The sequence below is a fragment of the Lepus europaeus genome, chromosome 15 (genome assembly GCF_033115175.1).
Source record: "Lepus europaeus isolate LE1 chromosome 15, mLepTim1.pri, whole genome shotgun sequence".
Lineage (NCBI taxonomy): Eukaryota > Metazoa > Chordata > Mammalia > Lagomorpha > Leporidae > Lepus > Lepus europaeus.
In genome coordinates, this window is record NC_084841.1 from 22,248,365 (window position 1) to 22,274,084 (window position 25,720).

Here is a 25,720-nt window from a genome sequence, read left to right on the forward strand (position 1 = left end):
CTGAATCAATTCCACTCCCTTCTTTCCTCCACCCCTCCTCCCCTCCCTTTCTCTCTGTCACTCTGCCTTTACATACACAAATGCTTTTTAAAAAAAAATATTTTATTTACTTATTTAAAAAGGGAGAGGGAGAGATAGAGAAAGAGATCTTCCATTTGCTGCTTCACTACCCAATGTCAGCAATGACTGAGGCCAAAACCAGGGGTCAGGATTTCCATCCTGGTCTCCCATGTGGGTTTCAGGAGTTGCATGTTTGGGCCATTAGCCCCTGCTTTTGCAGATGTGTTAGTAGGGAGCTGGATTAGAAGCAGAGCAACCAGGACTTGAGCAAGCACTCTGGTGGGATGTCGACATTGCAAAGGGAGGCTTGAGCCTCTGTGCCCCAATGCCAGCCCCTATAATGTACAATTTAATAGTATATATTTTTAATTCCCCTCCCCTACAGTTTATTTTAGAACATATTCTTCACAAAGAAACTTCATGTTCTTTGTGTATCACCTCGGACATCAATCTCAGTCTTATAAATCCCCATATTTCCTAATAATCCCATTCCTATGTATAGGCCTAAGAGAAAGGAAAAGAAAAACAAAAACAAAAAAAAATATGTCCACATAGAAACGTGTATGGCAATGTTTACAACAATGTCATTAATAATTCTAAGATATGAAAATAACAGAAATATCCATCAAATGATGAATGAATAAACCAAGTAGAATGTCCATATAATAAAATTTATTTGGTCATAAAAGTAATGAGGTACTGATATATGCTACAACATGAAAGACTCTTAGAAACACTATGCCATGAGAAAGAGTGTCATGGAAACAACAGGATCTGTGAAAAGGCTAATGCAAGGATTTTTTGTTTGTTTTCGTTTGTTTTTTAGGGCAGAATGTGAGTGATGTAGTCTCAGGAGACACAAATCCCATGATTTTCAATGAGTCTTAGAAAGTGAAACAAAGCAGACAAATTGAAGTCACAATTTATGGCATTGGCTTGGCTCAAATGAGCTTGCTTTAGCTAAGCATGGTGAATTACTCACTGGTGGAAATTACTTTCTTTAGAATATGATTGGATCCAAGCACTTTTAGCACTAAGGGAGTATTGTGTCTGCAGAAGGCTATTGAATAGAGGCAACTGATTAATTTTAAGAAGGACATTTCTGGAAATAGATAAGGAATTTGTAATAGATAAAAAAAAAAAAAAAAAAAAAAAAGGATTGCTGTAGGTTGCTTCAAATGGCTAAGCCAAAGCAGACTGTTTTTACAACCAAGTCAAGTTTCCCGATAGGTAAAATTGATGTCTAGCCACTTCTCAGAAAAGCCTTAGCAGGTGCTGCTTTTGAATACTTTGTGGGATTGTAAGGCACTTTGTTCTCAGAAGCCAATCATAAAAGCCTCATATTTTTAATCCCACTTGTATGAAGTGTCCAAAATAATCATATATGGAAACACATAGGTAATTATTGTTTACGGGACCCAGATCTAGGTTTTGCTCATTTGTGCTAACAGGATTAAAAACAAAATAAAACAAAACAAAAACTAAAGCAAGAGAGATAGTTTTGAGTACCCTCATTCTTTACTATTGTCAGTTAACCTTCTCTAATCCTACCACCACCTGGGGTCTCAATATTTTCATTCTCTGCAATCCTACTCTTTATAGCTATTAGCTGTAGGTGCTCTGAAAGCCAAACATAGTGGAAATGAAGAAGACTGGGTGACTTTTACACTTGTGAATCAAAAATGTTCTATCATGGTTTCCAAGGTTACAATTTTTTTTTCCTTCTTTTTTTCCAACCACCAGCCCCTTTATTGAATACCAGGTGTCAGCCTGAGTTGCCTTGGGTAGAGTTTCCTTCCACACCACTGGCAAGAGCCCTGGTCCCCAGCCCAGGACGATCCAAGGAGAGATGTAGCCACGCCAAGGGTGTGTGCACAAAGCGGGCACTGGCATCCAGAGCCTGGGCAGCTGGCCCTTGAAATCATAGGCTTCCCGCAGAGGCCGGCGGGGACAGCCGTAGGCTTTGTAGAGCTGATCAAGAAGCTCCTGCTTCTCGTCTTCTGGACGGAAGCTGGACTTGGCCGCCTTGATGTTCAGCCTCTGGAACGCCTCCTCAGTAAAGCCCATGTCCCGTTTGGTCACCTGGCCATCTGTGTCCAGGGCGGACTTGAAGATGAGCGGATCATTCGAGTTGAGCGTGTAGTTCGCCTGGTCCTTCTTGAATCATTTCTGGCTTCCAGGCACCAGTGAGGTAGCTGGACCAGGGGCAGACCTTGAAGTGAATGTTTTGCTGCAGCAGCCTGCTGTGAAGAGCCTCATCCTCCAGGGTGGGTAGCCATGGCCCAGCCTCTCTGTCTTGAGGACTTCCACGGCCTGCTGCACCACCTCGGGTTTGCTCACCTCCCTGGCGTGGGCCGTGTGGTGGACACCACTCCTCAAAGCCTCCTCGTAGGCCTGCACGTGTCCTGGGAAGAGGCTGCTGTCTGTGATGGTCTCGTCCCCTGCCAGGTCGACGGCCACCACGATCTGCTGCCGGTACTTCTTACACAGCTCCACCACCTCCAATGGATTTATAGCTGGTGGAAGTTTAATATTTTGTCAACAAACAATGTGGTTTAATGGATATTAGCTATTTGTTGGATATAACCAACAAATTAATGAATTTTAATGGATACATGAAGGCATATAAGTTTAATTTCCAGAGGGTAATTCTAACTACCTTACAAATGAGAAAGAATTGGATTCTCTCCAAGAGGGAAAAATAAAATTTCCCTCTCTTGTGGTCCTGGTAGCCATAATTTCTGGCATATCAGAATATCATATCATATCATACCATAATCACAATTAATATTCTCCCTTGTGGTATGTTGAGAGAAATGCACATGGAAGGTGAGTAACCGGGATCAGCTGTGTGCTACTGGTAAGACCATCTGACAAGTCATTTGTTTCTTAAGACTATTCATGTATGGAGAAGAAAAGGAGCACTATTTCTCTACCAAAAGATAACCCCTTTTGTAAATGATCAATATTTCATCATTCTGAACTTTAAAGGTCTAGGAAGTTTGCTGAGCTCCACAGCATCTGTCTGTTTACATCTGAAAGACAAATAGGTCATGACATGGGTCTGAATTGCAGTAGCCGAATCACTTGCACAGTATGTGGGCAATAATGGTTTTAGGACACGTGATACCAGATGAGTATGGTTAACAACACTGTAGCCTAGGGAGGAAAAATGATAAGCTCGGGACAGGAAATGTCCCCTAAATTCATACTGTGAAAGAAAGAAATCTTTCATGGTATTTTTTTTTAAGATTTATTTATTTATTTGAAAGTCAAAATTACCAGAGAGAGAAGGAGAGACACAGAAAGAGTTCTTCCAACTGCTGGTTCACTCCCCACTTGGCCGCAATGGCCGGAGCTGTGCCAATCCAATGCCAGGAGCCAGGAGCTTCTTCTGGGTCTCCCAAGTGGGTGCAGGAGCCCAAGGAATTGATCCATCTTCCACTGTCTTCCCAGGCCACAGCAGAGAGCTGGATCGGAAGTGGAGCAGCTGGGTCTCAAACCAGCGCCCACATGGGATGCTGGCACTGCAGGCAGCGGCCCACCCCCGCTATGCCATACCTTTAAAAAAGACTCATCTCCTGAAGACACTTTGCAAACTCTTGAAATGCAGGCCAGATTTTATTTTAAAGGTGACATAGAAGCAATGGAGATTGAATGCACAATCTTGATGATAAGTTGTGTGCAAATGAGGGCTCTGACGTATGTGACCTCAAGATGCCATGTGGGTTATTGTGGAATACCAAGATTCCAGGCTGGCAGAAACAGTCCTCTCCTCTTGTTGAACAGAACAGATTTCATTTTCATAGATGGAGTTTGGTCTGAGACACGAACCTTGGAAGATTAGAATTAATGTTCTCAAGAATTGATATATTTAATGGTCCTGCTGCAAACAGATAAAAGTCATTTGACAGGTAAAATGTATGCTAGGAAGAGAGATAAAACAGTTGGTAACATCAACAGTTATAAGGATAGCTGGATATGGTATCTAAGCTTCCACAGATACCAGGACACCTGTAGTTTTATAATAGTCATCTGAATAGATTAGAGGTTTATGAAGACCAAAAAAAAAAAAAAAAAAAAAGAAGTCATAATTCTGGTACATGCCCATCACAAAGGAAATAAAATGTGCCTAAAGTATGTATCCTGTGCTTTTTTTTGTTTGTTTTCTATAGATCTTCAGTAAAGAACTGGAATGGGTAAACCATACATAGCAGAAGCATTCAACCATGGTTTCCTAAACTACATGATATGTATCACGATGTTGCAAAGATTCTACTGGAAACTATTGTAACTTTCCCTCATTTTTAAATATTAGTAAATAACAAGTCTTGCTGTGTTCTGGCAGGAATTTTGGATATTAGTGTTTTGTTAAATAGTTGATCATTTTAGAATTCTGTGGAACATCATTCTGGTACTTGTATTGAGATATCACAGTCCTTGATTGTGCAAGTAGGAACTGGCAGGTGTCATGGAATCCATGACAGGATAAAGGCATCCTAGAGAATGCAGAGGAAACCAGGACTATGCCACACTGGCAACATTTTCAAAGATTCAATCAACAGTGTATTGAATGCTGTCCATGTCTAATCAGGAAAATGACTCTGTAAGTTTGTGTCACCTGAAATTTAGAAACTGCTATAGCTTAATGTCCCCTTGTTCTATTTCCCACCAGTTAGTACTCACCATTGTTCCTTGAGATCAGCTCCCCAGTCATGTATTCATGCATGCCTTTATTTCAGTTATATGTTCTGTGGGAATTGGTAAAGAATATATCCTACACTAATAAAACAAATTTACTTGGATTTGAAGTACTGAAAGAAGCAGAAATAATACTGAAAGGCATGGGTAAATTTCAGATTCAAATTTATTCATCACAAGAATTCCTTTTTAAACATTCTTGTAAAGTCAAAAGAAAATAGATTTTGAAAACACCTTAACCGTTTGGAGCATTATCTTCTTTAATACGAAAAGCTACAGATTTGCATTGAGATTGAATCAACTTAAACCCTTCTTTGAACAAAGATCAGAAAATTAACTCACCTAAATTTCCTCCCACATCTCCATCTATTATCTCCTGATTTTGATCATCTCCGTTACTTAATCTTTCTGCTGACCCTAAAATCCCAGTTGTTTAATGTAAGTTATTTTAAAATAGATTGAAGTTCCTTTTACTGTGAAAGTCCAAAAGAGCATTGTGTGAAGATTCTACATTATTTTATTCCTATTCCCAGATGTATAAGTCTAAAAAAATGGAAGAATATTGGTCAGGTTTTCTATTTCTGTGTCAATAACAGCTCAAACATAGGAAAAACATAATATCTGTCAGTCTTCCTGGGCAGGGAGCACGTTTGCTTGTTTGGGTAGTCTTCACTACCACCAGCTTCCTTGTACAAGTCATTTTGACATATGCATTTCTTAGTTCCTTGAAAGTATGTGTCTGCTTCGCTTTGTTGTTTTGCTTTGTTTTTAATATTTGTGAAAGCAGTTGACAAGTGTTTGAGTTTGCAATTTTGTTGATCTTCGAGTGTCACCTTTATTCATGTTTTTTTCTTAAGGGCCAGTTTCTCGATCTTTGCTTCATAAGTTCCTTTGTATATTTTACAAGGACTCCAGTGTCTTCTGGGATGTCATATTTTGTTTATTCTTTGCTTGCTTCTTTGAGTCTTTTGTCTGGCTGGATTTTGTCCTTAAAAAAGATCAGTTGGTGATATATTTTCTTAACTTTTCAGATTTGACCATGTATATGTTCTATTTATATAGTTGAACAACACCTCTGATATGACATAATATAAGGCCATATTTTATTTTTCTGAGAAATTTGCTGATAGCTCTTTTATTTCCCAGTGCTGATTGACACTCACAAGAGATGTGGGCCCAGCTTGAAGTCCCCCCATGAAAGTGAATTGCTTCTTTCTGCCTGACTGCTTAAATTCTTTTATCATTCTTGAAGTTCTGCAACTTAAAATGGATATGTCTCAGCGTGAATTACCACTATCATTCTCCAGTGCACTCTGTACGCTTCCTATTCAGTTATTCTTTCTTTTATGAGTTTCTTTTCAGAAAAATGTTATTTCAAATTCCTTCTCTAATTACTATTAAGGTCTCCAGAAATGCCAATTATTTTTAAAATTAGATAATATTTTCTACCCTCATTATCCATAATCCTCGTCCTAATTTCTTCCAACCAAATCGTCTTTTAGTTTTACTTTGCTTTTTGTCAGATTCCACTACTAGCTGCGTCAATTCTCAATCTTGCCATGCTTGATTTTTATTAAATCTGTGTGACTTTAGTTGGTTTTGTACACTATGAGCTTCCATACTCTTGATTTTCAACTTTGAATTTCTGTTTCTTGAATTTTTTTTCTCATGAAATCTCTGTGGGAACTTGTTTTTTTCTGAACCTTTACTTAGGTTACTCTAAAATGTGGTTCTTTCTGTTTTTCATCCTAGTATGTGAATGCCAGGGTCTTAGTCTCTTTAGAAATTTATATTTGGACCACAACAGCTTTCTGACCATTTAAGCCTTGAGTCACACTGGGACCCTTGCTGAGGACTGTCACATGCTTGGTTTAATGCTCTGCTCTCAGTATTTTAAAATTCTTCATTTTTGTACAAAGACCTCTTCATTTACTTTGTCACTGGGCTCTTCAAATTATACAGCTGGTTGTACATCACAATTCCAGATATTTTCTTCTAAGGCCTGCAGTGCCATTGAAGGAGGTAGAAAAAACTTAGATTAGATATTGATGGAGGGTGATGGCAAGTGCCAATTATGATCTGAAAACAGCTATTCCAATGGAGGCTATAGTTTTTTTCATTAATCTCTCCAAGTAACTGGAAACCATTAAGCCTAGTGAAATAAGTGAGTCCCAAAAAGACAAATATCATATATTTTCTATGATATGTGGCAGTCAATATAGAATACAAAACATGTACAGCAGTGAAACAGACATCGTGTGATATGATTGTTATTTTTAGCTCTTGCTTATACTCCTGTGGAACTGTGGTCTTTATGCTTTTTACTTATTAAATATTATGGTTAGTGGTGGGTTAAGTCTGTGATTATAGAGTGGATTCAAATTGCGTTTTAAATCTACCAACAATAGATGCTGGAGAGGATGTGGGGAAAAAGGGACACTAACCCACTGTTGGTGGGAATGCAAACTGGTTAAGCCACTATGGAAGTCAGTCTGGAGATTCTTCAGAAACCTGAATATAACCCTGCCATACAACCCAGCCATCCCACTCCTTGGAATTTACCCAAAGGAAATTAAATTGGCAAATCCGTCTGCACATTAATGTTTATTGCAGCTCAATTCACAATAGCTAAGACCTGGAACCAACCCAAATGCCCATCAACAGTAGACTGGATAAAGAAATTATGGGATATGTACTCTATAGAATACTATACAGCACTCAAAAACAATGAAATCCAGTCATTTGCAAAAAGAAGGAGGAATCTGGAAAACATCATGCTGAGTGAATTAAGCCAGTCCCAAACAGATAAATATCATTTGTTTTCCCTGATCAGTGACAACTAACTGAACACCAAAGGGGAAACCTGTTGAAGTGAAATGGACACTATGAGAAAGAGTGACTTGATCAGCTCTTGTCCTGACTGTTGATGTACCATGTAAATCTTTATCCATTTTAGTATTTTTTTTTTGTTCTAGTACTAGTGGTTGAACTCTGTAATTAACACACAATTCTTAGGTGTTTAAATTTTAACTGAAAAGTGATCCCTGGTAAAAATAAGAGTGGGGAAAAGAGAGGGAGGAGATGTACAATTTGGGACATGCTCAATCGGACTTGCCCCAAATGATGGAGTTAGAAACATGGCAGGGGATCCCAATACAATCGCATCAAGGTGGCATGTACCAATGCCATCCCACTAGTTCAAGTGATCATCTTCAGTTCACAGTTGATCACACTGGTAGGTCTAAGAGTCAAAGGGATCACACAAACAAGACTAGTGTCTGCTAATACTGATAGAACCAAAAAGGGAGAGAACAATCCAACATGGGAAGGGGGAGACACAGCAGACTCATAGAATGGCAGATGTCCTAAATAACACTCTGGCCTCAGAATCAGCCCTTAAGGCATTTGGATCTGGCTCAAGAGCCCATGAGAGTATTTTAGGCATGGAAACCAAAGACACTCTGGAAATTAAAAAAAAAAAAAAAAAGAAGAAGAAGAAGAAGAAGACCTAAATGAAAGATCTCAGCGAGTGAGATCCCAGTGGAAAGAACGGGGCCATCAAAGAAGGAGGTACCTTTCTCTGAAGGGAGGAGAGAACTTCCACTTTGACTATGAGCCTGTCGGAATAAGATCGAAGTCGGCGAACCCTAAAGGCTTCCATCGCCTCTGCGACTCATGACTAGAGCCTAGGGAGATTACTGACGCCATGAACAGGAGTGTCAAATTGTTAAATCAACAACAGGAGCCACTGTGTACTTACTTCTCATGTGGAATCTGTCCTTAATGTGTTGTCCAATGTGAAGTAATGCTATAACAAGTACTGAAACAGTATTTTTACACCGTGTGTTTCTGTGTGGGTGCAAACTGATGAAATCTTTACTTAGTATATACTGAATCGACCTTCTGTATATAAAGATAATTGAAAATGAAAAAAAAAAAAACTTGGTGTTAAATTGGAAATGGCATAGAAAATTAATTAATTTTAAAAAAATATTATGTAGGATCTCTGTCCTTAATGTGCTGTACATTGTGATTTAATGCTATAACTAGTACTCCAACAATATTTTTCACTTGGTGTTGCTATGTGAGGGCAAACTGTTGAAATCTTTACTTAATATATACTAAACTGATCTTCTGTATATAAAGAGAATTGAAAATGAATCTTGATGTGAATGGAAGGGGAGAGGGAGCGGGAAAGGGGAGGGTTGTGGGTGGGAGGGAAGTTGGAGGGGGGAAGCCATTGTAATCCATAAGCTGTACTTTGGAAATTTATGTTCATTAAATAAAAGTTTAAAAAACAAATTATGTTTTTAAAAAATTAAAGAACAAAAAAGAAAGGAAGAAGGGAAGGGGATTTAGGGAGAGAGAAGTAGGGGAATTAAGTATGATTATCTGCTTAGAAGTATACCTGTGAAATATATGACTTCTATTTTCTTTATATTAATAAATGTTTTTAAAACATTAAAGAAAAAATGTCTGCCTACCAAGACCCATAACAATAGTGAAGGCAGAGGTGCTTTCCAAATAGTCAAGGAAAATAAAATCTGTGTAGAACAAGGGATGAATGGGAGTTGTTCTGCTTGTCTCCATTCAAAATAAACTTATTAAGGGAAAATAGCTGGGTATCCGCCTCCTGCCCCAAAATCTTCAAAAAGCTTCAGACTTGCAGACTGTGTTGTTACAATGGCTCAGCTGACATTGATGTTCCAGAATCCAGATATCCTGTCCATAGCTGTGATCCCATGATCTTTCTAACAGTTGGATTTTCTCAGGAATTCCATCACTAATCAGCTCTCTTACATATATGGATAGATAAAATTGTTATTGGAGTCATGTGTAACTTTTGAGTGTTTCACACTCCTTTGCTTATGCGTCTATTATTTTTTCTACATATGTATGTTAATTTAGTGACTCACAAGTCTAACATTGTTGGAAATCAAGATTAAAACATTATGTGACTCTTTAAATAGAAATGAATGATTTGACTCATTCACATTTATGACTACTGGTAAAAGAAAAACAAAAATTTGAATACTATTAGCAGGGAAAGAATTCCAGTTTGGTCCAAAACATAGTTTTCCAGTATCCTTTCTTCAGGAATCTAAGAAAGCAATTTCACATACATTCTATGAACTTTTATATGACTTAGAGCTGTTCTAAACCAGCAGGAAATTGTATTAGTCAGCTTTTCATTTCTTTAAAATGCCCAACAGAAGTCTCTTGGAAAGGAAAAGGTTTATTTCTGCCTATAGTATAGAAGCTCACAGTTCAAGATGATGTGGTGCCATTATTAGTCTGGCAAATAATCGATTCTGTTAATTGTAGAGGGGGTGTGTCAGGATGATCACACTATAAGGCAAGAGAGAGAGAAGTTAGGCCTAACTGAGCTCAAATAACTACCCCTCTTGCAAAAACTACCTTCTCAGGGCACACCTCCAGTTACCTAAACACCCCCACTAGACTCACCTCTGAGATACCATAATTCAATCAAATCTCCAGACTTTTTTATTCGAATCTTAACATTAATATTTCAGAATTTAAGCATATGCATGAGCTTGAGGGAGTCAATTTGTCTTCAATCCATATTAGTCATGTATGCAGACAAATATTATTTTTATGTTTTCTTGCTCTAGCTATGTTGCATTGATTGCATGTTTGCACGTCTTCTTGCCTTCTAGAACTAACATCTTCTTGATATTTTATTTAATGTTATAAGTCAAATATTCAAACATATGATAAAAAGACTTATCAAGGGAAATACTGTACACATCTTGTTTCTAATGACACATAGTAAGGTTTTGTCCAAAATAAAAGATCACTTTTCAGTGCTGAGGAAAAACATAATTTGTAGACAAGCTTCATTAGGAAATGTTTAGATTAATATAGAAAATCTCAATGTAAATAATATTTTACATTTCAATTCATAGTTATTGTAAATATATGTGTTGTTAAATTTCTAAAGCTTTTAAGGTGGGGTCATTTCTGAATCATCTTTTAGCAGTACTTCTTCATTTCCATTTAATCATATAGCCTTGCCAATTCTATGTCTTCAATCTTTCTGGAAAAGCTGTCTCTAACCTATTTCCTTCCTATCATTTCATCCTTCCTATCATTTCAGCATAAGTTTTATGAAACGGAAAGACAATCACGAATCTGGAATTAAAATTCCCTTGACTTTATAGCCTAATTTGACACAAAATACTTTTTTGTCAATATACTCAGAACCATTTGTGATTTTTCTCTTCCTTTCTTCTCAATCCCTACGACTGCTCAGTATGGAAATTCTACTCCAAATTCTGCTGAGCCACTTGTCAGTGTTCAAAGATTCCACAAGTTTGAACAGCTCTGCATGTTGTGTCTTACAGAGCCATGGTTTGGCACATATTTTTCCTTTCCTCTGTTCTTAACTGTCCATCCAACTCCTTTCTTCTTCCCAGTTGTATTTTTCTAAAAGATACACTGAACAGATGGGTACATTGTCATTTTAAAAACACCTCCAAGCAAAACATGTGACTTGTTATACATTAAATAGTATAATGTATAGGTATTAACTATTCTTTCATTTCTCATTTAAGAATTAAGAATAATTTCACATGACATCTGTTCAGTCAAGTTCACTGATTTTTTTTTCTTTCAGTAAAGATGGAGATAAAAATCAAATGGCTTACTCTGAGTAAACACTTCCTCTAATGCACTTTGTGGGATGCAAATTAATCTCTAACAAACATACTCTATTGCATTTGGCAAATACTATAATTTATCCAAGTGATTCTTGAGTTCAGAGATCTTGTTTGTACATTTCCACACCCTAAATGTCATAAAAATTCTCAATATATGTCAAGTGTTCATGTCACATTTGTTCTGATAATGAAAAAAGTTAAATTAGGAATTAAACTTAATTTTCATTGTATTCAGTATTAACTTGAAAATTTTAATAAAAATAACAGAATATAATTATCCAGTCATAAAATTATCTATGATTATGATCTTGCTTGAATTGTATAAGAATTCACTCAAACAACATTTTTACATTCCTAAGTATCAGGTCCTTTAGTAATTGCTCAGGGCTCTAGGGTAAATAAAACATTTATTTCTTCCAATAAGTGCTCATATTATGAGTGGGTTATCACAAAATAGTTGGTCCTGATAACTATATTTTGTGCTACATACTACTTATTCACCTAATGTTTTATTTGCAGGTGAAATTTGAAATTCATGCCTTAGTCTTTTGTTTGGCAACATAATTTGAATACATTCAAAATATGCAGTGTGTTGAAGCAATATAGGAAAGTTTATATATCAAAATGATTAAACATATGATGATTCAGTTAATTCCCATAGGTTGATTGAAAATGTCACTATGTGAATGAATGAGAGAATTATATTGTGCACTCCATTTTGACTTTATACTTCCATGGTATAAAAACAACAGAAATGCATTTTTTTTGCGGTTTTAGAGAATGGATGTCTGAGTTCAGAGTGCCAGCATAATCAGGTTCTGCTGAGATCCATTTTTGAAATACAGACACTAACTTCTTGTCTCCTTACATGAATGCTGGCTCCCTGGACTCTTCTTCTAAGGTCTCTAATACCATTCATGAAGGTTCCATCTTCCAGACCTAATCATTCCACAAATGATTCCATTTTAAAATTCCATCAATTGGAGGTTAAATTTTCAGCATATGAATTTTGAGAAGAAACATTCACCTCCAGCATTTTTAAAACATTTTTGTGCATTCAATATCTTTCTTTCTTTCTTTCTTTCTTTCTTTCTTTCTTTCTTTCTTTCTTTCTTTCTTTCTTTCTCTCTCTCTCTCTCTCCCTCTCTCTCTCTCTCTCCCTCTCTTTCTCTCTCTCTCTCTCTTTTTCTCTTCTCTCTCTGAAAGATTTACTTCTTTGAGAGACAGAGTTACAGACAGAGAGAATGAGAGAGAGGTTTTTCATCTGCTGGTTCATTCCCCAAATGACTGTAACGGCTGGTGCTGGGCCGATCCAAAGCCAGGACACAGGAGCTTCCCCAAGATCCCTAACGTGGGTGCAGGGGCTCAAGCACTTTGGCCATCCTCCACCTCTTTCCCAGGCCATCAGCAGGTAGCGGAACTTAAAGCGGAGAAACCAAGACCAGGACTGGTGCTTATATGGGATGCTGATGCTGTAGGCAGAAACTCAAAGTACTATGCCACAGCACTTGCCCCAACTCCAGCATTTTTATAATAAGAGCATGATACTTTTTTTATAACAAGAAAGAGTGAATAGGTAGGGTTACACTATGTTTATCAACACAATTTTATATGCATAATCTTAATATACATAATTTTAAATTCTCTATATTACACTGCTAATAAGAATATAGTTAATACTTTAAGGTTATATGCTAGCAGTTCATAAAAATCAGCATTTTAAAAAACTATGTTATTTCATATAAAATTCCATGAAAAATTGGCATTAGTGAAAACTGTTACTGTTGGCTCCTACCATTTATTTTTCATGACTCAGGTGAAAACTTCACTAACCAGGAACTATCCGCAATACCAGATGATATCCATTCTGATTATAAGATCCTTATTTTCTCTTTCTCTGCTAAGTTACATCTCTGCTTGGTAGTTATTTCTCAGAAATCTTACCTCTGATCAATGAAAATGCTTTCCAAAAAGCAAATATTTGGAGAGATTTTGCAAATTCCATACTCAAATTCTCTTTTAACATTGTTATAACGGAACACTACAAATTTAAAATTCCTAAAATAACTTGAATATAACCTCACAGCTCTGTAGATCTGAACACAACTCTCATAAGTTTCACAAGATCAAAATCAAGTATCAGGAGGACTGTTTTCCTTTTTGGAGATTCGAGAGGAGGATGCGGTTTTAGGCTTATACCGTTTGTTGATAGGATTCACATCCTGGTTGGTTGCATGAAGTACTCATTTTTGCTGGCTTGCTGCCCAGAACTTGGCGTTATGCTTAGAGTCTAGAGTCTGCTGATATTCTTTATTGTCTTGCCCCAATTCTCCATCATCAAACCATCAAGAGTAGATCATTTCTCTGTCAAGATTCAGATAACTGACTAATGTTTGTTTAGTTTTTAAAAGCTATGAGAATATAATAGGACCTTCTGGATAATCCAGGACAATCTCCCTTTTTTCAGTCAATAGATAGTAATTCTCCTTTAAGAATTTGTAATAGGTAGTATACTTTTCTTATTTGCATTGAAAGACAATGGGCCTGCAAAGAATCATGTATAAGTGTGAGTGAGTATATGGCTGTTATATAAACCCAGTCAGTAAAAATTGTATTCATGTAGTACGAATCAGGAATTGAGGGGTAGCATTTATTTCAAATAAATATATATATACTCAACTTTAAAAGCAAAAATAAATCATAGTAGCCTAAGTCATATATTAGCCATTAAATAAGGCAACAAAATGTCAGACGAGTAGTATGGCTCCTTACCAATGCCAGCAAAAGTTCAGATATGTTTTCTCTTCCCTCCCGGCCATCATAAGTATGTGGGCACAATTTTTCTTTATATAGAATGGTGATAAATTTTTGACAACTTGCTATTGCAAAGGTGTAAAGCAGGGGAAAGTATACTGGCATTTAGAGCAATGGTTAAGTGCCTCTTGTGATAGCCACATTCCACATCAGAGTGACCAATTCCAATTCCACCCTCTTTCTAATGATCACCCTGAAAGGCAATGGGTGGTGGTTCATTTATTTGGGCCCTGCTACCCATGTGGGAGATCTAGATTGAATTTGAGGCTCCTGGTTTCGACCTGGCCCAGCTCAGTCTGTTCCTGGCATTTGGGAAATGAACCAGAAGATCAAAAAAGCTCTCTCACTCTCTTTCTTTGTCTCTCTGCTTTTCAAATAAATACATAAATGAGTATAATTTTAAAAAGAAAAGAACGGGGCTGGCATTGTGTTGCCTCAGGACAAGCAGCTGACTGCAATGCCTCTACCCCATAAAGGTGTTGATAGCGTGCCTGCTGCTCCACTTGCAATCCAGATCCCCGTTCATGTGCCTGGGAAAGCATTAGAAGATGGTCTTAGTACCTGGACCCCTGCCACCCATGTGGGATATGTGAATGGAGTCTCATATTTCTGACTTCAGCCTGGCCCAGCCCTAGCCACTGTGCAAATCAGTGGATGAAAATATCTCTCCCCCCCCCCTCTCTTTCTTCTTCTTCTTCTTCTTCTTCTTCTTCTTCTTCTTCTTCTTCTTCTTCTTCTTCTTCTCTCTCTGTGTCTTGCTCACTCTTCTTTCATATAATAAATCTTTTAAAAAAAGGAAAGGAGGAAAATACATAAAGTACAGGCATTTGTCTTTTTTTAAAAAGATTTCTTTATTTATTTGAAAGAGTTACACAAAGAGAGGAGAGGCAGAGAGAGAGAGAGAGAGAGAGAGAGAGAGAGAAGTCTTCCATCTGCTGGTTCACTCCCCAATTGGCCGCAATGGCCGGAGCTGTGCCAATCTGAAGCCAGGAGCCAGGAGCTTCTTCTGGGTCTCCCCTATGGGTGCAGGGTCCCAAGGACTTGAGCCATCTTCTACTGCTTTCCCAGGTTATAGCAGAGAGCTGGATTGGAAGTAGAGCAGCCAGGTCGTGAACTGGTGCCCGTATGGGATGCCGATGCTTCAAGCCAGGTCGTTAACTTGCTGTGCCACAGTGCCAGCCTCAATTTGTTTTCACCTCATTGTTTAAGCCATGCTATGTAACAAACCCTGGATTATCGACAACTGTAAAAATAATGGAGCTTAATTAAATTGAGTCAATTAATGTCATTGTGTAGGATACATTAACCCATTTAACTGAACTGTATCTTGAAGTTTTTATCAAAAGTCAAGAGGCTTCACATAAGTGACTCAAATAATATGTACCAAAGGGAGAATGATATAATGTCTGATATTCTGCATTATCCCGAATTAAAGCTTATAAGTAGTTATTACTTGACATTCTGTTATGTTTTGCATTTCAGCTATGTGATACTTTGAGCTGACATCTTCTAACTCATTAAAATAACCTGTGACATTTTGTGACTACTATTCAGCAAGGGTTAATTCTATAGCAGAGGGCATCTAACCAACATCAACAACAAAGAGTATGATATTTTAAACTTAAAGTGATCTCAGTCCTTGAATTTAAACATAGAATACCCCACATAAATGAAACTTAATGAAGAGACATTGTGTGGACCAGAAAAATTAATGATGCATTTTACTTCAGTGCTATCTTGGCAGGATGGTATAGTGTAGAGGATGGGTAATAAAAACATGAGATACAAAGCAATTATTTCCCAAACACCTTGGCAATATAACAATTATAGTTATTTCAAAATTTAGGATTCTGAAGCACACTAATTTACTGTTAATGAAATTTGAAAGTCAAAATCCATAATAGTTGCCACTAAATTACAAGGATAAGTCACTTAGCTATAATAATTTAATGCCTTTGAGCATTTCTTATAAAGTATACAGCACAATATGAATATACAATAGCCTATATATTCCTCAACAACACATTGATCTCTCGCTATTTCAGTAATGGAATAGATCTCAGCACAAGACTGTTTTATGATAGAAGTACTCATTCTCAGTGAAGTATGTTTTTAAGGCTATGTCACATTATGAGGAATTTATGAAACACTTTTATTTAAAAATGCCCCCATTTCATTTGCTAATACTTTGTTCACAGTAATCCAAGGGCATATTATTCCAAATTCTTTTTTACAGCATATTTTCAGTGTAATGTTTGCTCATATGAGGATTCTAGCCGTTGGTATATATTTAAGAATTCAAGTTTGTGAATCAGTTGTGTTTCTTATACAGTGACATATCGGAGACAAATAATGTCAAAACAATGAGGTACGACTGTTACAAACAGACAAAATACATTCTTAGATCAAAACAAATTTGTTAGACTCAGCAGGGCCCTAGTAAGAAGAGTTTAGTGAGAAGGCTGACGAGTTGAAGGATGCCTGCCTGCTGCCGGGATCCTGAGAAGCACCTGAGGCTGCCGATTTGGGGGAAGTCTGCAAACTCTGGCAGAGGCTTACGTCCTGAACCTCTTTGTAGTCTCCCAAAAAATGTCTGAAAAATCCTGCAGATAAGAAGCACTCACTGTCGTGCAGATTAGGAACAACCAGCCTCCTGGGTGGAGCAAGTATTCCTCCCTGTCTATGTCTGTCACAGAATAGTGGCCTGAATGTGAAACACAGGTAGCACGACTGGCCTCAAGGTACTGGACATTTTTAGGATCAACATTAGTAAGTGATGCAATATAACATCATTTGAAGGCAGAACCTGGTTAATATATTAAGATACAAACTCATATTTTAAATCCTGGGAAAATCATTATAGATTTATAAAATATATAAATATGAAGTCCATGGAAGGGGAAAATGACATAGTGTATGTCATCGCTGTTGTTCATGTAACCCCAAGGAAGGTAGAGCAAGAGTAAAAATAAAAGAAAAAATATATGAAATTAGTAACAAAAAGTGAACACATTTTCAAATTTTTAATCCAAGTACATCTATACTCATATTAAGTGTGAATGGCCTAAATGTAACTTCTTAAGGACTACAATTTTCAGTTTAGATCAGAAGTCAGAACTAACTTTAAATTGTTTATGAAGAATGCAGTCTATACATAAATATAACAAAGATAAAATATAAATAAATACATGAATATAAAACCAAAATGCAGAATAGTTACATTCATATTATGAAAAAACACTTCAGAACCAATGACTGTTATTAGAAAAAAATGGGGATAATAAATCGTGATAATGGATAGGTTCTCCAAGTATATAATGATTCCAAATGGTTGTATTCCTAACAACAGAGCTTCAAAATAAATAAGACCAAAATGTTAGAAAATAAAAAGACAAATCAAAAACTGTAATTGCAGACTTCGACAATATTCTCTCAGCAGTTAATGGGATAAATAGAAAAGTAGTGGGGGGATGGTTGTTTGTCAAGATACTGGTTAAGACACCTGTATTCTGCATTGTAGAACCTACATTTGATCCCCTGCTCCAGCTCCTGATTGTAACTTCTTGCTATGACAGATACTGGGAAGTAGTGGCAATGACTCCAGTAGGTGGGTTTCTGCCACTCACATGGGAGATATTGATTGAGTTCCCAGTTCCTAGTTGGCCCTGTTCCAGCCCTGGATTTTGCAGGCATTTGGAGAGTGAACCACTGGATGGACTCTCTCTCTCTCTCTCTCTCTCTCTCTTTCCCTGTCTCTCAAATGAATGAATTAGCTTAAAAAAATCCACAGACTAGACGACTTAAGTTTTGTCAACCAGAAACAAGAATAAAACAATACCATCTTAACAAACTGAAGATAATATAATATAATATAATATATATAATATAATATATATATTATATATATATATTATATATATATAATATAATATAATATAAATCATAATAACATAATGGCTTTTATAAATTAATAAAAATACATCTAAAATGCTCAAATATTTATAAAATTAATAAAAATACATCTAAAATGCTCAAATATTTAATTAAGAACAATCTTTTCTAAATAACTCAATGTCAAAGAGGAAACCCCAAAATCTATTACAAATAGATCTGGAGCAGGTGCTTGGCTCAGCAGCAAAGACTCTGCAGAGGATGCTCATTGCATTTTGGAGTGCCTGGCTTTCCGTCCCAGATCCACTCTCAAGTTCATCAGCCTGCTAATGCTTATCCTGGAAGTCAGGATGTGAAAGGTCAAGTACTCGGCTCCCTGCAGCCCATGTCACAGACCGGAACTGAGTTCCTGGCTCCTGCTTTTGGCCTGACCCAGTCCCAGCTGTTGCTGGCATTCGGGGCAGTGAGCCAGTGGATGGGAGATGTGTTGGTCTGTCTGTCTCTGTCTTTTTGCTTTAAAAAAAAAGTCTGAATTCACTGTATATGCTTTTAAACTACAGATATTATTTTTATTTTTTAATTTAACTAATTTTAACAGATTCAATATGATTTGTAGACATAAGTCTGAGAACAAAATGATATTCCTTTCTTTCTTCCCCCATCTCCCTCCCAACCACCTTCCTTCTACTTTCTTTTTTTTTGTGGTTTCTGGGATAATATATTTTAAATTTACACTACAATAAAAAGGCTTAATGCTTCATGGAACATGAAGTTTAACAAACAAAAAGCAAACAGACTTCAGTGGGCATAAAAAGAATGGCTGTAACAATAGTTAAATGTTACATTGTCATTGGTTCTATTTCATTGAAAGAAATTATGACTAATTGATGAAAAAACTGTATATGGGTGAAATGATCATTTTTCCATTCAATTATTGTTTCTAGCCAATATCTATATTCCCTTTACACTGGGTCTCTTTGGTTTTTATTTGTTGAATTTCTTAGTTGGTGAAATATTAAGCCTTATTACTGTAATGTAACTTTAAAATATGTTAACTCAAAAAACAAAACAAAACAAAAAGACAGAAAGGGAGAGGGAAAGAGCATGGGAGAGAGAGAGAGGATGATAGAGGAAGAGAATATCATTATGTTCTTAGAATTTTATCTACAAATCACATTGAATCTGTTAAAAACTAATTAAAAATTAAAAAAGATTTAATTAAAAGAGAAATGTCTCAAATCAATAACCTAGCCTTCACATACAAAGAAATTTAGGAAAATAAAATGAATTAAACCCAAAGCAAGCACAATGATATAATAATGATTAGAGAACAAATGAAATTGACAAAATAGTAGACAAAATTAGTGCAAGTAAAAACTTATCCTCTGGAAAATTTAATAAAACTGATAAACATCTAATTACAGTGACCCAGACAAAAAAAGATCGCCCATGGAAAGAATGAGAAGTAGAACATCACGGCCTGTGCCGCGGCTCAATAGGCTAATCCTCCGCCTTGTGGCACCAGCACAGCAGGCTCTAGTCCCGGTTGGGGCACCGGATTCTGTCCCGGTTGCCCCTCTTCCAGGCCAGCTCTGCTGTGGCCCGGGAGTGCAGTGGAGGATGGCCCAAGTGCCTGGGCCCTGCACCCGCATGGGAGACCAGGAGAAGCACCTGGCTCCTGCCTTTGGATCAGCGCGGTGCGCAGGCAGCAGCGCACCTGCCGCGGCGGCCATTGGAGGGTGAACCAATGGCAAAAGGAAGACCTTTCTCTCTGTCTCTCTCTCTCTCACTGTCCACTCTGCCTGTCAAAAGAGAAGAAGAAGAAGAAGAAGAAGAAGAAGAAGAAGAAGAAGAAGAAGAAGAAGAAGAAGAAGAAGAAGAAGAAGAAGAAGAAGAAGAAGAAGAAGAAGAAGAAGAAGAAGAAGAAGAAGAAGAAGAAGATCACTACTGGCAGCACCAGCTCTCAGAGGAGACCTGTATCTTCCAGAAATCAGTCTTACAGCAGCCTTTGGCTTTAGTGTAAACACAGTGACAAATGTCACAGCGATGATGTATGCAAGTCCACTCACCAGATTTTGAGGTCTATAAAGAAAATTCTCATAGCCACCACAGCTTCAAAATCTGCTGTTATGCAAATAAAAGGAGAGTGCAGCTGTTTTAATTATAAGATGAAAGAGAGTTGGTCAACAAATTGAATTTTTGTTCTTTTTTTAGATCTTGGATCAAAATAAAATTAAATTAAAAAAAAACCTCCCTGAAAGACATTCAGTGCCATATCTGAGGAAAATTGCTCTATTGACCAGATACCATAAGTAACACGGAATGTTTTTGTTTAATAGTGTTTTATTTCTTGGTGTTATATTGGTATATATTCTGTGGTATTAGCTGTAGTTAAGTAGAATGTCTTTTTTAAAGGAGATTCATGCTGAAAGATTTAAGTGTGAATCATGTAAAACTCAGTTTCAGTATTAGTAAATACATAACAAAATATTTATTGCTATGTGTGTTTGTGCTTAAGTAGAAATAGGTAAAATATAGTCATCAAATATTGAAATCTGGAGACATCAAGGAAAAAAAACTTTTAATTTTCTCAAGGCCACATTTTAAAAAATAATACTTGAGTTAAAATAATTACATACAGTACATTGTTATGTGCAGCGGTTTAAGAAAAAATTGACTCCTTTTATGATTTTTTCTAAAATTTATTTTATTTATTTGAAAGACAGAGTTACAGAGAGAGGCAGAGACAGAGAGAGAGATCTTCTATTTGCTGGTTCACTCCCTAGATGGCCACAACAGCCAGAGTTGCACCAATCCAAAGCCAGGAGCCAGGAGCTTCTTCCAGCTCTCCTACGCGGGTGCAGGGGCTCACGACTTGGGCCATCTTCCATTGCTTTCCCAGGCCATAACAGAGAGTTGGATAGGAAGTAGAGCAGCCGGGACTAGAACTGGAGCCCATATGGGATGCCGGTTTTTCAGGCCAGGGCTTTAACCTGCTGTGCTGCAGCGCTGGCCTCTCCTTGTATGATTCCTATACCTTCTTTTTTGTGGTGCTGCTCAAGTGCCTTGGGAAGGTTATATGTCAATTTATGTCTTCTCTTTGTGCCTCAGTCAAATTACAAAGAAATGCTGGTAATCAAGCTTTGATTTTTAAAATTATTTTCATTGCCTTTAGTTAGGGGTACAATCTAATTCCAATATTCTGACTTGAAGTTTCTGTAATATCATCTGGTGGCCTAATATTTCCAGATAGCTGAGCCAAAGCCAGAAATGTGATCTTCAATTAAGGGTGCAAAGTGGGGGAAAGCAGAGAAGGGAGAACTAGTATTAATGTGAGTTGTTGAATTACTTACCACTAAGTGAGACAAATGACAGGGCACCGTGTAATGACTATCAATAATTCATGTTAGGCCGGCGCTGCAGCTCACTAGGCTAATCCTCCGCCTTGCCCGTTCGCCTGTCCCGGTTGCCCCTCTTCCAGGCCAGCTCTCTGCTGTGGCCAGGGAGTGCAGTGGAGGATGGCCCAAGTGCTTGGGCCCTGCACCCCATGGGAGACCAGGATAAGCACCTGGCTCCTGCCATCGGATCAGTACGGTGCGCTGGCCGCAGCGCGCTGGCCACGGCGACCATTGGAGGGTGAACCAACGGCAAAAGGAAGACCTTTCTCTCTGTCTCTCTCTCTCACTATCCACTCTGTCTGTCAAAAGAAAAAAAGAAAGAAAGAAAAAAGAATAATTCATGTAGTTCATTGGGGACCTCTATTAGAAAAGAGAAGTACTGGATTTACATATTTACATTCAAATTACTGAACCCTGTTTTCCAAAGTGGTAACACCAAGGATAACTGCACACCAATCTATAACAGAGGATACCTGAACAGCAGATAAGGACACAGCACGGACATTTGACGAGGCACTAGTCAGCTGTGCCTACATAAAGAGTTCTGTGGTTCAGTCAGAGCTTATTGTCACCTTGGAAACAGAAAAGGAGACTGAAGTGGAGAAGATCTGAGGTACTGTGGCTGAGCGAAGCTAAAGACTAGACTGTCAGAGCACACATACCAGCCAAGAATGTGGCAGAATACTTGGGTTTCTTCTCCAACAGGAGGCTGTAGAACTATTTTTATGTTGCATTTCCCCTCTCATTTTTTTGTGGATCTGCTATGATTGAGAAAACCAGTTGCCACATTATGTAGCAGCTTTGTAGACAGCACTTGTGTCAAAGAACTGAGGCCTGTGAACAAACTCTGTGAATGGACTTGTAAGAGGGCTTACTTCTCTCCCCATCTAGCATCTTTAGATAGGGCTATAGCTCACAGTAACCACTTGACTGCAATCCCAGGGTAATCCTTAAACCAGAGCACTTGGCTAAGTCACATTTTGATACTGAATAGTAGAACCTGTTAAGAAATACATATTTATTGTTTAAAGTCACAACATTTGGGGTAACTTCTTAAACAGCAATAGATAGCACTCTCTCCTGTCTCAACCCTCGTTGCTGGATGTAACCATGGCATAGTGCTTTAGTTTCTCCAGCGCAATGTGTGTAGCTCCCAAACAGGACCACCTGTGCAAAAGGATCAACCCTAATACATTTTACCTTTAACCAAAGCTCCTGCTAGAAATCTGAAATCTCATGCCTATGCCTCTTAAAAATAAGTTGTCATGGCATTTTATCCATTTCTTAATAGAAATTGTCAGAATTCAGAATTATAATTTTCTATGATGATTTGACAAATGCCCATGGGTCCCATTAAATTATAAACTTAATGAGGGCAAGGTAGCTCCTGTTTTTCATTCTGGCATTTTACATAGTACTTAAAAGTTTTGATTATTATGTATTTATTCAACAAACATGATTATGTGAGAAGCATGACTAGTAAGTAGGTAGCATTAAATATTCACAATTTACAAGTACATTAAATTTGTATTTATGCAATTCAATTTAGGAAAATCCTATATTGTAATGGAAAAAGTTAAATAGAAGAAGAGATTTCCCAAATTATCTAGAGATCCAAATACATGCCGAAAGCAACATTTTTCTCAATAAAAACTAATATTCCAACAGGAAATACAGTAAAAGAAAGTAATTTCTCTGCAACAATAACAAAAGCACTTAGAAATTACCTGTAAATTTCAACTGGTGAAATAGTGAAGCATTATTGAAAGTCTTAAAATAGAAATCGAATAAATGAAAATAAATATAAATAATGTTGTCCTTGCATGGAGATGCTATATTAATCACATGATAAGCTAATATGACAGAAGTTGATTTAAATAACATTTAGATTTAAGCTTTACATTAAAATTATTAATGTAAATAAAGTAGTCAAGCAGGGAGGACTGCCAGGGAGGGCTATAGTGCACCACACCTTGCTACCTCTCTGACATCAGACAGATAGAGCTTTCTTAGGCCAATTTTTTTTATTAGAAACATGAATTTAATTAGCAGAAATTTTCTGACTTTTGTTATAAAGATTAGAAGAAATTAATTTATAGGCCAGAGCTGAGCCATGGCGACCAAGGGGCAGTTCCTTTGGATCTGCTATGGTTACCACTTGTTTTGTATTATGATTGGTGCAGTTAGTGTTGCTGCAACATTATCCAGCTGGGATAGAATCCGGCGCCCCAACCGGGACTAGAACCCGGTGTGCCGGCGCCGCAAGGCGGAGGATTAGCCTGTTAAGCCACGGCGCCGGCCTTAAAAATTAAGCAAGAAATAATGCAGTAATAAACTAAATGTGGATTTGATTAGTAAATAAGGAAAGCCATTTGGTTTCAAATAAATTAAAACTAATTTATAACCTCAATATGAATGAAAAATCAATTTTAAGTATGTGTATTTCCAGGACTCCATTCCTGTAATTGCTAATGTGGTACAAAAGAAATGAATTTCTAAATAAGAATCTCCAGGTGATCCTGCAAAAAAAAAAAAAAAAAAAAGAAAAGAAAACACTGTTCAAAAACAATCTGCTTCATTTTACCACTCAACTTAAACACATTAATATTATAATCATGCTGGATAATGTTGCAGCAACACTAACTGCACCAATCATAATACATTATTTACTAATCAAATCCACATTTAGTTTATTACTGTATTATTTCTTGCTTAATTTTTAAAAGCACTTTTATCATGAATGCATTAATCATAACTTTCATTTTAATTAATAGAGAGCTGGATTACAGAAAAGTGGTATGTAATTATATAAGAACTAATATAATAAAATTAAAATAATCACATTTAAGGCTGTACAATTTCTTCAAACATAGATTCAATTCCTTCCGATATTTATATAATTCAGTGAACTATAATCACACACATGAAGTTGAACCCTGACTATTAACTACATAAAAGAAATAGGAATTTTGAATTTCAAGATGAATGAATAACAACATATGGTAACCACTTTCCCCATTTAAATCAAATTGAAATGACAATAAAAACAAAATACATAAGCCAATCAGAGATTTGCACACTCAAACAATCAAAATAATTCCCTATAAAAAGAAATTATTGATGTACTTTAGGAAGATGTACCTCTTTTTTTTAAAACATTATTTAGTAAATATAAATTTCCAAAGTACAGTTTATGAATTACAAAGGCTTCCCCCCCTATAACTTTCCTCCCACCCGCAACCCTCCCATCTCCCTCTCCTTCTCCCATTCCATTCACATCAAGATTCATTTTCAATTATCTTTATATACAGAAGATCAATTTAGTATATATTAAGTAAAGATTTAATCAGTTTGCCCCCACAGAGAACACAAAGTGCAAAATGCAGTTTGAGCACTAGGCATATCATTAATTCACAATGAACTACACATTAAGGACAGAGATCCTACACGGAGAGTAAGTGCACAGTGACTCCTGTTGTTGACTTAACAAATTGACACTCTTGTTTAAGGTGTCGGCAATCTCGCCAGGCTCTAGTCATGAGTTGCCAAGGCCATGGAAGCCTTTTGAGTTTGCCGACTTCGATCTTATTTTGACAAGGCCATAGTCAAAGTGGAAGTTCTATCCTCCCTTCAGAGAAAGGTACCTCCTTCTTTGATGGCCCGTTCTTTCCACTAGGATCTCAATCGCAGAGATCTTTAATTTATTAATTTATTTTTTTCCAGAGTGTCTTGGCTTTCCATGCGTAAAATACTCTCATGGTCTCTTCAGCCAGATCTAAATGCCGTAAGGGCTGATTCCAAGGCCAGAGTGCTGTTTAGGACAACTGCCCTTCTATGAGTCTGCTGTGTATCCTGCTTCCCATGTTGGATCCTTCTCTCCCTTTTTTATTCTATCAGTTAGTATTAGCAGACACTAGTCTTGTTTATGTGACCCCTTTGACTCGCAGACCTATCATTATGTTCTATTGTGACCTGAAATTGATCACTTGGACTAGTGAGGTGGCATTGGTACATGCCACCTTGATGGGATTGTATTGGAATCCCCTGGCACATTTCTAACTCCACCATTTGGGGCAAGTCAGCTTGAGCATGTCCCAAATTGTACATCTCCTCCCTCTCTTATTCCCACTCTTATATTTAACAGAGATCACTTTTCTATTAACTTTAAACACCTAA